This window comes from Micromys minutus, assembly GCF_963924665.1.
Source record: "Micromys minutus genome assembly, chromosome: 26".
NCBI lineage: Eukaryota > Metazoa > Chordata > Mammalia > Rodentia > Muridae > Micromys > Micromys minutus.
In genome coordinates, this window is record NC_137961.1 from 883027 (window position 1) to 890434 (window position 7408).

Genomic DNA, 7408 nt, shown 5'->3' on the forward strand with positions numbered 1-7408 from the left:
AACATGGACTGAGGAGGTAGAGTTGAGAGAGGATAAAAGGAACTGTGCATGGGGACGGAGGGAAAGAAAGAGACAAAAGAAGGCATGCTGTAAGGTTCCTGAATAAACCGCTTTGAGAAGAACGCTGTGTTGTCCTTCCTTTTCTGCTGGTCAGAGACAGTAGCGACAGTTTGGCACATCCAACGGAATTCTGACTTGTGATCTTTCAAGTTACAATGGGTTTATCAGGTTGTTACTACAACATCTATCACAAGACATGTTTATAAGGATACATTGCTCTTGCTGCACACACTCCACACTGCCTCTTTCTTTAAAACATCTTGTATTCTGACAACACCATGTTATTTTTAAGTCCTCTGGAACTCATGTATTCCCAACTGTTTATTATGGTATGTTTAAAAACAAATGCTTCTTACACAAAACAATATGGATTTTACAACAGCTTAAACCATTTCTACTCTGTGCATTTATTGACCTTGAATCCCACATTATTATAATTACTGGGAAATAATTTTTGTAAATAACTCTAGCAAGCAATCAAAGCATGCCACATAATGTATGTGATTCTCTCTAACCAGCAACAACATTCACCTTCAGAGGAACTCATTATTGATAATTACCGCTTATATGAAAATAAACCTCAGCTGAAAGCTACAAGAAAAGTCTATTCAAAATAGAAACCACAACTTGCCAATAATGTGAAATGTTTACCAATATGTATATGCCATTTATGCGTGCAGCCCACTGAAAAAAATACACTAACACTTCACAAATTGCTCCTAGAATAAATCTTATTGACAAGGCAATAAAATGAAATTTGAAAAGCTCCAGTCAGCTCAATGATTTGTTGCTAACTTATCCTTCTTAATTGGTAGTTATTGATGTCATGATTTGATGGGAGTGCTGAAAATATTTTGCTGATATCCCTCAGTAAAGACAATACTAATTATTGTTACCTTATGCCTTTTAATGAAAGGCAGCTGCTGTCATAGTAAGATACAGAGAGATAGACCCTGGCTATCTCTTGCTATCTGATGGACTAAAATAAATCACCTCTTTAGGTTTTCTTTGCCCCCCCCCATCTTATAAAGTGTGTGCCACAGGACTTAAAGGGTCACATTAAAGCATGACCCAGCAGCAGTAGACTAGGTATTGCTATAGATTAACATCCACTCATAGCACAAGTTTTCACTTGTATCAATGTTTGGAACAAGTGTAACTTGCCAGATGAACTTAAGTCCTTCCTTTAAGCTACTTGAATGTGCTTTATCATGACTCATTCAGAGATAAGATCAAGTCTGTAAACTAAAAATCTCTCATCTTGGCTCCCCATAAATAAGACAATTTTTTGAAATAGCATTAGAATGTATGTGTTCTACAATCAGATATTACATACACATGAAAAAATTAAAGGCAAATGATATTATTTGGGGAAAAAAAGGAATAATAGTTAACTCAGATGTAAGAGAGTTCTGATACAGAGAGTAAACGGTCTTCAGCTCCAGGCTGAGAGGTAAAAAGAGAAATAAGAACAGAGAACCTAGATTAGCCAGAAGATCAAGGTAGAAGCAGGTATGGAAGAACTCTGATCTCTTTGTCCCTCCCTCCTTCTGGTACAATAGGTCCAGTAGAAGTTTGTGCCCCAAGGTAGAAAAATGTACATCCATGTGTGTCCTGAATTCAGAACTTGAGACAATATTCACTAGTATCCAGGTAAAGAGGAAGCCTCTACCTCCAAAGGGGCGACAGGCTACAACACAGCCTGGAAGACTGGAAACAGCTGTAGATTTATGTTAAGTTGATACATGATTGGACATTAGAAAAATAGTTGGGGAAAGGCAAGGGCAGAAGGAGAGATGGGGTAGAGAGGGAAGGGGGAGAAATCAAGATGGAGCTTGAGAAGGGTGATCTGGATCCAGGTGGACTTTATTGGCATTAGGTAGATATGAATGTTTTAAGGGATTCTATATGTCTTTTATCTTATATAGAAGGGAAGTTTGTATCTTTGTCCATTGGATTTAATCTTATTGTATAGAGGGTTTTGGAAGAAAGAAAATGCCGGGACAGTCATATCCACCCCAGACAGAAACAACAGGGGCGATGGAGTGAACCTTAGAGGTGGCCTGGAGTGCCAAGTGGTGTGGAAACTGCATGTGTGTGCTCGGGCAATCGCGGAGTAAGACCATGGTGGGTGGGGGGCGGGCAGTAAAATGATAAGCCATTTTTATTATTTACTGCAACACAGGGCAGGTAATCAGATGGAGCAGAGACTAGTGCAGAAGCTCAGGTTCCAGATGAACACATAGCCAACAGCAGCAAAAACAGAGATATGAGGTGCTAAAGGAGGTGGTATTCTCACAATATGAGCAAACTAGCTATACTAGTTAAGTTTCCTGTTGCTGTGACTAAATGCCTGATGAGCCACAACTTAAGGATGGAAGTGCTTCCTTTTGGCTCATGGTTTAAGGGGCTGCAGTGTCTCAGAATGAGGGAGGGAGGGTGAAAAAAATCAGGAGGTGACTGGTCATTGCAACTGATGTCGGGAAGCAGAGAGAAGACAGAAAGTATGTCCAGGCTATAAAACCACAAGGCCCTTTCCCCAGTACCTACTCTCTGAAGCAAGACTCCAGCCCCCAAAGGCTCATCACACTTCCCAAATAGTACCAGTGTTTGGGAACCTAGTGTTCAAACACATAAGCTGTGGAGGACATTTCCCATTCTTGCCATAACACAGTCATTTGAGGAATTAATGTAATGGAACTAGTGATATTTTAAACCATGCTCAATGTTACCCTCTAAGTAGTAAGAAAATATAATAGGTACTTTTAATTAAACCAAGTTATTAAGAACAACAACTGAGACTCTTGGAAGCAGAACTTTAGTCTTTGAAATAAGTGCACTGAGTGTGCTGATTAGCAGGAAAGATGACAAAAAAAAATACTTACTTATTTGGATGATACCCTAAAAGATTGTCCTGAGACACTGCTCAACAGTGGAAAAATACAAAAGTATTTTAAACATATGCTTCCAGTTTCCACCAGAATGTGCCCAGAGAAGACCTGGTGCCAGGGCACTCTGTACCTTCCCCCATTGGGAGAAAACCTGTCTCATAGAAGTGCTGACACATCTGAGAACACAGGAAGACTACCACTTCTGTGAAAATTCCTGGTCCAAAAGGAACCCATCCAGAGAGCCCTGAGAACACAGGAACCGAGGGGCAGTCTGGGACAGAATCCTTCCAGTTTCTGCCTGCACCCGGAGCTGACCCTGTGCTATAGCTCTCTATACCAAGAACCCACTGGGAGAAAACTAGTCCCACAGAAGTGCTGAAAAACCTGAGAGCACAGGAGCATCAAACCACTGTTAGAATAAACAAGACCAGCTAACACCAGAGATAAGCAGATGGTGAGAGGCAAGTCCAAGAACCTAAGCAACAGGAACCAAGGCCACTTGGCATCATCAGAACCCAGTTCCCCCACTACAACAAGTCCTGAATACCCCAATACACTGGAAAGGCAAGATTCTGAATTAAAATCACAACACATGATGATAAGGACTTTAACAAGGTTATGAATAACTTTCTTAAAGAAATACAGGACAATACAGGTAAACAGGTACAAACCCTTAAAGAGGAAACAATCGAACAAGTGAAGGAATTGAACAAAACCATTCATGATCTAAAAATTAAAATAGAAACAATAAAGAAATCACAAAGGGAGACAACCCTGGAGAAAACCTAGGAAAGATATCAGGAGTCATAGACACAGGCATCACAAATAGAACACAGGAGATGGAAGAAAGAATATTAGGGGCAGAAGATACCAAAGAAAACATTGACACAACAGTCAAAGAAAATTTAAAATACAAAAAGCTCCTAACCCAAAACGTCCAGGAAATCAAGGACAAAATGAGAATACCAAACCTGAGGATAATAGGTATAGAAGAGAGCTAAGTAAATATCTTCAACAAAATTATAGAAGAAAACTTCCCTAACTTAAAGAAAGAGATGCCCATAAACATAAAAAACCCTACAGAATTCCAAATAGATTGGAACAGAAAAGGAATTCCTCCAGGCACATAATAGTCAAAACACCAAATACACAAAACAAAGAAAGAATATTAAAAGCAGTAGGGGGGAAAGGCCAAGTAACACATAAAGGCAGACCTAGCAGAATTGCACCAGACTTCTCAACAGAGACTATGAAAGCTAGATCTTGTGCAGATGTCATACAGATCCTAAGAGAACACAAATGTCAGCCCAGGTATCTAGCAAAACTTCCAATTACCATAGATTGTGTCTTAGTTAGGGTTTTATTGATATGAACAGACACTATGACCAAGGCAAGTCTTATAAATAACAACAATAAAATGGGGCTGGCTTACAGGTTCAGAGGTTCAGTCAATTATTATCAAGGCTAGAACATGTAATTATCCAGGCAGGCATGGTGCTGGAAGAGCTGGGAGTTCTACATCTTCATCCGAAGGAAACCAGGAACAGACTAAGCATCCTCAGGCATGCTAGTAGGAGTGTCTCAAGCCCATCCCCAGAGTGACAACTTCCTCCAACAAGGCCATACCTTCTAATTATGCCACTCCCTGGGCCAAATATCTGCAAACTATCACATTCCACTCCCTGGTCCCCAATAGGCTTGTTCAAACACATGAGTTTATGGGGGCCATATCTAAACATAGCATAATTAAAAAGGTACATTTAGTCCAACTTCCAAAGTCCCCATAGCCTATAGCAGTATCAACAATGTTAAAAGACCAAAGTTCAAAGTCTCTTCTGAGATCCATCCAATCACTTAACTGTAATCCCCAAATTAAGACAGGCAACCAGCTGGGCAAACTCCAAACTCTGCCATCTCCATGTCTGATATTAAAGCAACCTTCAGATTTTCATCTCCTTTTTCATCTTTGTTGACTGCAACAAACTTGTTTTTCTTGACTGGTTCTACTCCCTGTTAGCAGCTTTCCTTGGCAGGTATCTGAGGGCTCTGACATCTTAAACATCTTTGGGTATTCAAGGCAACTTCAGTCTTACAGCTTCTTATTTCAATGTCTGGGATCCACACATATGTTCTGCATTCCTCCAAAGGGCTGTTGTCACTTCTCCAGCTCTGCCCTCTGTAGCACTTTAAGCTCAGGTTGATCTACTACACTGTTGCTGCTGTTCTTAGTGATTATCCCATGGTACTGGCATCTCCAATACAATGGGGTGTTCCACTGCAACTAGGCTTCACCAATAGCTTCTCATTGGTTCCCTTCATAGTGCCAATTATCACCTTTGCATGACCCTTCAATCCTAGATTGTCAACTACAACTGAAACTTTACACACCAATGGCCTTCAGTGGCCTCTCACAGTGCCAAGTCTCAGCTATTCTTCATGATGTCTTTATGCTTTCAAAACCAGTACCACCTGAGTGACTCTTACACATTACCAAGTACAGCTGCAGCATGAGGTACAACCTTGGCTGTCTCTGGAACACAGCTTTTTGTGCCCTCAAAAAACATTTCCCAGATATCATCTCAGTGATGCTGGTCTCTTCTCTTTTATTTTTATTTTAAATATTTTTTCTTACAACTTTATTTTAGAAAACAAAGATACATGTACAGATTATTAAAAGCATTTTAGCATAAATATACATGAATATTTTTGTCAGTACTTGATTTTTTAAAGGTTTGATAGTGTGCATTGAAATCTTACTATTTACTAAGACCATAAAGTATATGTAAAACAAAACGTAACATGGAAATAGTCAAAGTTTTCTTGGTGTGTAAAGATTAAACATAATAATTTTTAACTACCAAAAATTGCCACAAGGCTATCCTCTTAGCTCTTGAGTTATTAATGATTTAAGGTCTAGGTGTACCCCACTCTGAGAGAGTGCTATACACTTTTTTTTTCCTAAGACAATTGAGGCTTCCACTTTTGACCTTTTTTTTTTTTTCTTTTTTTTTTTTTTTTTTTCTTTTTTTGAGCTTCATATGGTCTTTGAGTTGTTTCTTGGGTATTCAGAGCTTTCTGAGGCTAGTATCCAATTATGAGTGACTACATATTGTGTCTGTTCTTTTGTGACTGGGTTACCTCACTCAGGATGATATTCTCTAGATCTATCCATTTTCCTAGGAATTTCATAAAGTCATTGTTTCTAATAGCTGAGTAATACTCCATTGTGTAAATAGAACACAATTTCTGTATCCATTCATCTACTGAAGGACATCTGGGTTCTTTCCAGCTTCTGGCTATTATAAATAAGGCTGCTATGAACATGGTGGAGCATGTGTCCTTATTGTATGTTGGAGCATCTTTGGGGTATATGCCCAGAAGTGGAATAACTGGGTCTTCAGGTTATTTTTCTGAGGAACCACCAGACTGATTTCTAGGGTGGTTGTAGCTGGTCTCTTCTTAATCACCACTACTTTCTTAGCTCTGGCTAACCAGCATCAATTGTCCCAATAGTCTCCTTCTCCTCTTGAACATAAAGCCAGAGACACGTGGCCGAAGCTGCCAAGTTCTGCTGCTTCTAGGAGCTGGAACCTGTCCGCCTTGTTCTATTACATCATCACTAGCTTCCTTATTTCTGAATCCTTCACTATCTAAGCTTAGCTGTCTGGATCTTGCTCTGTAGATTGATCTTGAATTTAGAGATTTGTATACCTGTCCCCCGGGATTAAAGGTATATATCACCACACCTGGATTTAAGCTTTTCTTCACCTAGAATTTGCTCTGTTCTAGGCTGGCCTCAAACTCAGAGATCTGTTTGTCTTTGCCTCCTGGGATTAAAGGTTTGTACTAAGTTGCCTGGAGCTAACTTAGCTGGGTGGGAGCTTGCTCCAAGGTCATTACTCCCTTAATTCAGTTTAATATTCTTGAACATAGAATTTAGCTTCATTTCACTTCCTGGTGTTCCTTTAATACTCGAAGCATAAATTTTATACTTTTCCTTTCTCAACTTGCTCCTTTTCATTAAAATGCTCTTCATAAGAGTGAAATTTAGTAACCATACAGCAGAATTTATACCAGGCTGTTTTGAGACTTCCTTTTTTGAAGCAATTAATCTAAATCTCTTTACCTTAACCTCAGCAGACTCTTTGGACAAGAGCAAAAAGCACCATGTTCTTCACCAAAATATTACAAAAACAGTCTCTAGGCCACATAATAAAATTCTCCACTGAAACCATTTGGGACAAGTTGGTGCATTTCAAATCACTCTCAGTGACAAAGTCTTCCATATTCTTTCTAGGATAGCCCATTAAGCTCCATTTAAAACCTTCTACAGCTTTCCAAATCCAAAGTCCCCAAATCCACATTCTTCCAAGCAAAAGCATAGTCAGACCTATCACAGCAGTATCCTAGTTCCTGGTACCAACTTCTTCATCTGAAGGCTGCTAATGGCCGACTCA